The sequence below is a fragment of the Dasypus novemcinctus genome, chromosome 23, assembly GCF_030445035.2.
Source record: "Dasypus novemcinctus isolate mDasNov1 chromosome 23, mDasNov1.1.hap2, whole genome shotgun sequence".
Lineage (NCBI taxonomy): Eukaryota > Metazoa > Chordata > Mammalia > Cingulata > Dasypodidae > Dasypus > Dasypus novemcinctus.
The window spans coordinates 38,178,407-38,188,481 of NC_080695.1; the positions used below are offsets into that span (position 1 = coordinate 38,178,407).

At 38.9% G+C, this 10,075-nt stretch overlaps 1 pseudogene; it reads left to right on the plus strand.

Moving 5' to 3' along the window:
* Positions 1–7,152: 7,152 nt before the first annotated feature.
* Positions 7,153–7,242, plus strand: LOC111763048 (small nucleolar RNA U3; annotated as a pseudogene).
* The last annotated feature ends 2,833 nt before the right edge of the window (positions 7,243–10,075 follow it).

A 10,075-nucleotide genomic window follows, 5' to 3' on the forward strand; every position in this document is an offset into this window, starting at 1 on the left:
AGTAATTCTTTACATTCCTCCCCTCCACCCCCAACCCCCCCATAGCATTTTCTATACTGAGTAGCACCAGTCTATCTTTAGTTTCCTGTCTCTACCTGGTCATGAAGCTGTGGGAGGTCAGAGATCAGACCTGTCTTGTCTAAGGTGTAAGCTGGCATCCAGCTCAGTACCTGGCCTGTAACAGCCACGAAATAAATATTTGTGGAATTGTTCTTGTAGTTGTCAAGTTCTTTGTTCCTGAGCATCTACTTTGGTAACTCGCCCAGGACGGGGGTTCCCCTCCCTACATCTTGCCAATCCTCTCCTCCTACCTGGGCCCTACTTTTGAACCAGTCTAGTACCTGGAGCTCCCAGCTGGCACATCCTCTGGAGACGATTTGCCTACTGGAATTCCAAATATTGTCAGGGTTCCCAGGCCTCCACCTATGTGTCAGGATCCCTGACACTGACTGCCTTTCTGGTGCCTGCTGCCTGCCCTTAGGATGCCACATTTTGTCGGCTGGACTGGATTTCCTCGCAAGCCCTGCGTCTTTACTGGTTAAGAGCCTAGGCTCTGGCAATGGCGCAGTCACCAAGATGTGCTGTTAAGTGAGAAGCAGGTACAAGAAACAGGACATATAATTTGCAATCATTCATGAAAATATAAAAAAGTTAAATATACATTTTAGTTGGCATAAAACATCCTTAGAAGAACACATTAGAAACTGGAAACAATGGGGAGAAGTAGAGTTCTAGAAGTTGTACAGAGAGAGGGATTTATCTTTGTACTTTCAAACTGTGTGGTGGGCTAGTGAATGGCTCCCCCCACCAAAGATGCCTGGGTCCTATTCCCTGGAATCTGTGAATATGTTACCTAACATGGAATTAATAAAAGGAACTTTGCATATGTGGGTAAGTTAGGGATTTTTAGAAGGGGAGATTATTCTAGATTATCTGAGTGGGCCGAATGTCATTGTAGAGTCCCTGTAAGAGGACAGCAGAAGGTTCAGAGTGGGAGAAGGGGGCGTGATGGTGAAAATGGGGTGGGGGAAAGGAGGAGAGAGAGAGAGAGAGAGAGATTTGAAGATGCTACTCTGATGGATTTAAGCATGACAGAAGGGGCTACAAGCCAAGGAATGAAGGTGGTTTCTAGAAGCTGAGAGGTAAGGGAATGGATTCTCTCCTAGAGCCTCCAGAAGGAATGCAGCCTGGCCTGCACCTTGATTTTATGACTTCTGACCTCCAGAACTGCAGGATAATGAATTTGTGTTGTTTTAAATCACCAAGTTTGTGGTAATTTGCTACAGCAGCAATAGGAACTTAATACACACTGCTTGCAACTTTTTTCCTATTGCCATTTTCAAAAATTTAAATGAAAACATTCCAGCAATTCCACTTCTGAGATCTATTCTAGTTTGCTAAGCAGCTCAAAGCAGATACCATAAAATGGATTGGCTTTTAGCAATGGGATTTATTATCTTACAAGCTCACAGTTTTGAGGCTGTGAACATGTCCATGTCAAGGCATCATCAGGATGATGCCTTCTTCCTGAAGACCAGTTTTCGGAGGTTCTGGACTCCTCTGACACATGGCAAGGTACATGCGACATCTGTTGTCTTCTGGCTTCCAGCTTCTTGCTTCCATGGCTTTCTGTCTCTTTGTCTGAACTCCAGTAAGAGGATTAAGATCCACCCTGAATAAGGTGGGTCACATCTTAAGATCCTGCTCACCAAAAGATCTTACTTACAATGGGTCCATACCTGCAGGGAATGAATTAACTTTAAGAACATACTTTTCTGGGGGTACATATAACTTCAAACCACCACGGACTCCAATGAAAAGAAAAGCAGCAGTGCCCAAAGACATATATTCAAGAAAGTTACTGCAGCATTGCCTATGTCAAGATGCTAGTAGGAAGCAGTGATTGCCCATCAGTATGGGGATGGCAGTATAAATTATGGTACTTGCACACTGTGGAGTAGCATGCTGCCATTGCTATGATGTCTCGGTCATATCAGATAAACTGAAAGATTTCCAAAGTATTATTGAATGAGAAAAGCAAGAAAGGGAAAGTGCATATATAGGTGATCTTTGCTTTGTTTAAAAAAAACAAAATGACAAAAAAACCTTGTTTATATACATCCAGTATGTTTGTGTGTGGCGGGGAGAGAGGGTGAGAAGCAGGGGATAGAGAGAATAGGATTACATAAGAATGGAGAAAAATTTCGATCACACACAAGTTTTTAAAGTTATCTGGGAGGGGCTTAGTGGAGGAGGAGAATTAAAGAGAGGGAGAGAGAGTAAAAAAAAATAAGAAAGGAAAGGAAAGGATACAACAAGAAAGCGCGCACATGATAACATTCATGAATCTATGTACAATTATGCGTAAATGTGAGCACACATGTAAGGGGGGAAAATTCACATGCAAGAAAACCTATGAAACAAAATAAGACCACAACTTCAAAGTGTTTTACCTTGGGTAAAGGAGAAAGAAAAACAGAAAGCACCATAACCATTTAAAAGCTCAGGCTCTAGAGAAGACTGAGTTGGATTGTTATTCTGATTCTACCCTTTTACTACCACGAGACTCAGGTCAGGTCTTTCATCCCTCTAACTGAACTTCCTCTTCTGTAAAATGGGAAAAGTAACAGTATTTTATCCATAGGGTTGCTGTGAGGAGTGAACATGAAATGGTGTCATGCAATAAAGCCCTTAGCTCTGTGCCAGATATGCTGTAAGTGCTCAATAAATGGGGATCATAAAGATTCCAGGACTGGCCTGGCACCAGTGCACTAATGTGGTGGTGGTTTGGCCAGTGGATAGAAACCTGGAAGCATGCACCGGCTTGCCCTATGCATGCTATGACCCAACATGAAGTCACAGATGGCTCAAGCAGGAAAAGCCCAATGTTGCCACCAAATATACTGGTTGAACCTAAGGTGTTGGCAGGGCAGCTGTGGAGCTGAGTTGTTGCGAGGGGTTACCCAACTATTCTCTATAAATAGTATCTCTGGCTGGGAGGTCTTGGGGACTATGACTGTTTCAGCTGATGGAAACTGTTTTCACAGTGATTGCCTGGCAAATAAACTGGGACAATGTTTGGGGATATCTGCATGGACAGAATGTGTGGGGCTTCTGTTTGCTTAATGAATTTTATCTCTACCAAGCTGTCAACATCTATATTGGTCTCTTTTCCTGGTTTCTCACAGCTGGATTCACTGATAACCCCCAACCTCCCAATCCAGACCCACCCCAGGTCACATACCAGTCCTGATGTCAACCTTATCTGCTTTCATTTTGTTAGCATTTGCCAGATAAGTTTCCCATCCTTTTATTTTCAAAACTTCTTTCATTTTATCTAGCACAGTTCTTGTAACTCATACGTAGCTGAATTTGCTTTTAGAAAGCAAAAGTCAACGACCTGAACATCTTTGACTTTTCATGAGGGAATTTAATCCATTTACATATGTTGTAACCATTGGTAAGTTTTGTGGCATCTGTGCCATCCTATTTTATGTTTTCTATTTATTTTACGTTTGTTCCCTCCCCCCCTTTTATGAATCTTTGGTGATTTGAAGCTGTACATCTAATTTTTATTCCATAAGTGATTAACTTTTCATTTTTTGAACAAATTTTTGAGCTAAGATTTATTGAGAGCTTATCATTTGCCAGGCACTGTATATTTACTTTTACTTTTCATGATACTTTGCATTTGCTTTCTACAATGACCTAATGAGGTAGGCACTATTATTATGCCCATTGTATAGATGAGAACCTGAGATGCAGAGGGCTTAATGGTAGGGAAGAAAGTTCACTGGATTAAGTGTGGAGTCAGACTTTCAACCCAAGCAGTTTGGCTCTGTGGCCCACAGGTGTAGGCATTAAGCTATGCTCCCTGCATTTTTTATTACTGGCAAGACTTGACAGACCTGGTCATGACCCTGTAACAACCAGATATATGGGACACCCAGGGCTTCTGGGCACGAAGCCACCCCATTCCCCATCTCCAGCCAGAGTTCTTTCAAATAAATTTTTGTTAGTCTCTGTTGGTTCCTTAGTTCTCTTAGGCCCATCTCAACAATAACTTCTGGAGTATGCAATGTGGGTTCCGGGATGATACTGCTGTACCGACTACTAGCTGTGGGAACTTCAGCAAGGTACCTGTCCTCTTCGAGTCTCAGTTCCCTCACCTGTAAAGAGGGATAATCATAGCCACTACCTCATCGAGTTGCTTCTAGGGTGAAATGCATATAAAATGCTTAGCACAGGTCTTCCACATCGCAGTGTTTACTTACTAAATATTAATTACTGCTACATATTTCCATGCCAGGCACCTCTTGGATCCAGGGATCCAGGGAGCCACAAATCACTTGGGTTCTGGCCACAGGGTCCTGCCAACTCGGTGGTCTTTGGATGCCAACTGCCTTCTGCCTCCTCGTGGGCACACCAGTTATGCCTCGCTCTGTTTGCCCTTCCTGTGCTGTAGCTGTAGGTCCAGGATTGATAGGTTCCAAAAAGATAAAATCACGTCTCATGCTTAGATTTCAACTATCACACCAGCTTCCCCATGTCTCCTCATAGTTCCCAAGCTGGGAGGAACCTGATCTGCTGAATCCACACCCAAGTCAGGGTGACGCTGACACAAGCCCAGAAATTCATCTGTATTTTGGGGATGCTTTTTAACTTTAAAAAACACCTGCTTCTTTCAGATTATAACTGTAATCCATTTGTTGCAAAATTAGAATATTTAGAAACAGAAAAAAGATAATTTTCATAAAAATCATATCATCCATTGACAAATATACATCCAGTCTTTATTGCTATGCACATTCAGCCTTAAAAAATAACATTTATTTTATGAATATAATACATGTTCCATGGAGAAAATTGCAAATGCAGAAAAAATTACCGAGAAGAAAATGAAAATCAACTTTTGGAGAAAATTGTCGTTTTGAAGCATATTCCAACTTTTTCTTTTTACTGTAGATACACTTTCCCTAACAAAATGTATATTGATTTTTTAATAAAAATAAAAATTTTTTTGAGGTACTGGGATGGAGGATTGAACCCAGGCAGGACCTCATATGTGGGAAGTTGGCGCTCAACCACTGAGCCACACTGGCTCCCTTGAGTTGGTTTCTTTGTTTATTTTGCTTGTTGTTTTGACCTTGTTTCTAGGAAGCACTGGAAACCAAATCCAGAACCTCCTGTGTGGGATGCAGGAGCTCAACCCTTGAGACACATGTGCTCCCCCCAAATTTTAATAGCATTTAACAGCATTTCCCATGTCATTAAATATTTTAAACATAATTTTAATGCATTCAAAGTATTCTATCTAAATATATGGTAGGGAAGTAGATTTGGCTCAGCTGATAGAGCATCTGCCTACCACATGGGACGCCCAGGCTTCACACCCAGGGTCTCCTGACCTATGTGGTGAGCTGGTCCACGCGCAGTGCTGATGCACACAAGGAGTGCTGTGCCACGCAGGGGTGTCCCCCATGTAGGGAAGCCCCATGCACAAGGAGTGCACCCCGTAAGGAGAGTCGCCCAGTGCAAAAAAAGTGCAGCCTGCCCAGGAGTAACACCACACACACTGAGAGCTGACACAGCAAGATGACACAACAAAACGAGACACAGATTCTCAGTGCCGCTGACAAGAATACAAGTGGACACAGAAGAACACACAGTGAATGGACACAGAGAGCAGACAACTGGTGGAGGGGCGGGTGGAAGGGGAGAGAAATAAATAAAAGAATAAATCTTTAAAAAAAGGATATATGGCAAAGTATTTAAACAATTCACTTTTATTTAGAGTATTTCCAATTATTCATTATTATAAGAAACAATATAACTAATATATGTGGATATAAGTTTTATTTGTTTCTCTAATTCTTTCCATAGAACAAATTCCTATAATGTAATTGCTGGGTAAAGAAGTGTGGAAAAAATGTAAGACTCTGATTTTTTTTTTCCCAAATGCTCTCTAGAAAGATGAAAAATGTACATGCCTACTAGAAATATGTGAGATTTTCTGGCTCATAGTTAATGGTCAATAAATATTAGCTACTTTTATTAGCTTGCTTCCATGAAATATTGCCAAAATTTGGTATTAAAATAAAAAATCCAACGTGAAATGCAAAATAATGAATTTTATTATTGTTTTACTTTTCACTGGACACTTTTCCCATAGATTTATTGCCCAATAGTATTCCTTGTTATGTTGCTTTGCTTGTTTCTTCCTTCTATTTTTCTAATAGAATGTTCCTCATTTTCTTATTGCTTTGTTAACATTTTTTATAGAATAAGAATATAAAGCCTTTGTTTACATATATGGGAAATATTTGCTATTTGTTTGCAATGTCCTTTTCTTTGCACTTTTGAATGTTTACATTTTGTACAGCCAAACTTGTCAATTTTTCCTTTGCCAAGATATTTAGAAAGGCCTTCCCCAACTTGAGATCAGATAGATGTTTTCCTATATTTTCTTTTATCATTTTCTGTTTCCATTTATTATACGTAGTCTATCAGGAATTTTTTTGGGGAGAACATACAAGGTAAGACTCTAACTGGCTTTCTTTGAAATAAATAACCCCAATACCATTTATTAAATGATTCTTCTCCTCTGATTCCTAATACTAATTTTATCATATACTAAAATCTTAAATCTGTTTTTGTTTCTGGGCTATCTTCTCCATTTCATAGATTTTTCTATTTGTACAAATGCCACACCTTTTAATTATTGTAGTTAATACTATGTTTTGACATTGGACAGAGAAACACCCCTTTCACAACTTTTCTTACTCAAAGATTTCTTGTTTGTGCTTGCCTTTTTATTATTCCAGATGACCTTCAAATCCTTTGTCAAATCTCCATCCCTACTGCTTTTCAAATAGGAATCTCTTTGGAGTTTTGTTTGGAATATCATTGGATTTGGAGAGCTGACATTTAAACAGTCTCATGCATTTCTATTCAGGAAGACAGATTGTTTCTTCATCAAGTATTATTTAATTTCTCAATAATTTTAAGAAAAGATAATTCTTGTACATTTTTTTCTAGTACGTTGTAAACAATTTGGACTTAGAAGTCTTGGGGAAGCACTGATAGATTTGGCTTCCTAAAAATTATAAACGTCTTTATGGTTAAAAGTATCATTATCAAAAGTAAAGGGCTAAGACTATACTTTAAGGGATCATTTCTATAGTTGTTGACTAGAGAAGGTTCCCTGAACGTGTAGGGCACCTACGGACTTGGCCCAGTGGTTAAGGCGCTCATCTACCACATGGGAGGTCCCCGGTTCAAACCCCAGGCCTCCTTGACCTGTGTGGAGCTGGCCCATGCGCAGTGCTGATGCGTGCAAGGAGTGCCCTGCCACGCAGGGGTGTCCCGGTGTAGGGGAGCCCCACGCGCAAGGAGTGCGCCCTGTAAGGAGAGCCACCCAGCGCGAAAGAAAGTGCAGCCTGCCCAGGAATGGCGCCGCCCACACTTCCTGTGCCGCTGACGACAACAGAAGCGGACAGAAGCGGACAAAGAAACAAGACAGCAGCAAATAGACACAGAGAACAGACAACGGGGGTGGGGGGTAAATAAATAAATAAATCTTAAAAAAAAAAATAGTAAAGGGCTAATGAAAACTGGGGAAATATTGCATATATGGCAAAAAAAAATTAATATTTCCTTTAATTATTATTCTTTGTAAGAGCTCTTGTAAATAGGAAAAAGAGGTACTCTTTGATAGAAAAATGGGCAAAGTAATGGACAGGTAATTCCTGAAAGAGTGATACAAGTAACAAATAAAAAACACACCTTAAAATGTAAATTAAAGCATTAAAGAGACATCAGTTTTCATCTATCACATTAGCATAGATTTAAAGAATGATGCTACCTCCTATGTCCACACACACTTAAACTGAGGGTTTGCTCACACTTTCTGGATGACAATCTGGCAAGACAGATTGAAAGCCTGAAACATACTCCTGCCCTATAGGAAATAATGATAGATGTGTCCAAACATTGATAGCAATTTATTGGAAACAACTTACATGTCAAGTAGTAAGGTAGTGTTTTAATGAACTTTGGTACATTCATATGCTGGAATACAATGTCAACGATTCAAGTTATGGTTCAAAAGTATCTGACCTGGGAAAATATTGATCATATATCATTAAATCAATGGCTCTCAATCTGGCTCTACATTAGAATTACCTGAGGAATTTTAAGAAAATACTGATGCCTGGGACCTACAGCCAGAGATTCTAATTTTATTGGTTCGAGCTATTGCCAAGGTATAAGTACTTTTTTTTCTCAAGATTTATTTTATTAATTTATTTCTTCCCATTCTCTCATTGTTTCCCTCATCTGTTCGTCTTCCTTGTTTCTTTGGGAGGCACTGGGAACTGAATCCTGAGCCTCCAGTGGGAGGGAGGCTCCTAATTGCTTGAGCCACCTCCATTCCTTGCTTTGACAACAATCTCTCATTATGTTTTTCTTCTTATGTCACCTGTTGGCGTCTTCTTGTTGTGCCAGCTTGCTGTGCCTGCCAGTTGCACCAGCTTGCTGTCTTCTTTAGGAGGCACCAGAACTGAACCATGGACCTCCCATGTGGTAGGCGGGAGCTCAATAGTTTGAGCCACATCTGCTTCCCTACTTTTTATTAAATTAAAATTTAAAAATTTTTGAGATAATTGTAAACTCATGAGCAGTTGTAAAAAATAATACAGAAAGATCCCTTTACCCAGGTTTCCTCAACAGCAATATCTTGCAAAACTGTAGTATGATATCACAACCAGGTATGGACATTGATAGTCAAGATACAGAACTTTTCCATCAATGCAAGGATCCCTTGTGTTACTCTTTTATAGCCATATCCATTTCCCTTCTGACACCTTTCTCTGCTTCTATCCTGAACCCCTGGTAACCATGAATCTGTTCTCCATCTTTGTAAATTTGTCATTTGAAGAATATTATGTAAGTGGGATTATATAGCAAGAAACTTTGAGGATAGGTTTTTTTTCATTCAGCATAATTTTCTGGAGATTCATCCGGGTTGTTCTATATATCAATTGTTCATTCCTTTTAATTGCTGAGTAGTAGTTCACAGCATGGATACAGCACAGTTTTGTTTTGTTTTTTTTAACCATTTTAACCATTTATACATTGAAGGCCATTTGTATTGTTTCTGCTTTTTGGTTATTATGAATAAAGCTGCTGTGAACATTCATGTATAGGTTTTTATGTAAACGTAAGTTTACATTTCTACCAGATAAATGTCTAGGTGCAATTACTAGGCTATATGGTGTTGCATGTTTAGTTTTATGAGAAATATTTTGCAGCTCTACTGTTTGGCACATATACATTTAGGATTGCTATGTCTTTTTGGTGGATTGACCCAATCATCATTATGTCATGTCCTTCTCTGTCTCTGGTTATTCTCTGTGTAATGAGGTCTATTTTATCTGACATTTATGTAACCATTCTTGCTTTCTTTTGATTAACATTTGCATAATATACATTTCTCCATCCTTTTACTTTCAATCTAACATTATCATTATATTTGAACTGATTTTTTTTTGCAGATAGCATATAATTGGTTCATATTTCTTCTCTACTAATCTATGCTTTTAGACCATGTATATTTAATGTAATTATTGATATTTTAGGACTTAAGTCTGCCATTTTATTTTTTGCACTCTCTTTGTTCTCTCTGTTTTTCAGTTCTGTTTTCACTTTCCTATTTTTCTGTGGGTTGCTTGAGTATATTTCAGAATTCCATTTTGCTTTACCTACAGTGTTTTTGACTGTATCTGTTTGTAAACACTCTTTTATAGTTGCTATAGGTATTATCATATATAAGCATAATATCACAGTCTACTAGTATTAACATTTTATAAGTTCAAAATAAATGTAGAAATCTTACCTCTTTTTACATACATTTACCGTCTTTGTAATAAACTTATCTTAAATTAAATGAACCACATTAGATAGTGTAATAATTTTTGCTTCAACTGTCAGGCATAATTTAGAAAATTCAAAAGGAGAAAGAAAGCCTTGTATTCACCCCTGTTTTTGTTTACTGTGTTCTTTCTTCCTTCTTGAT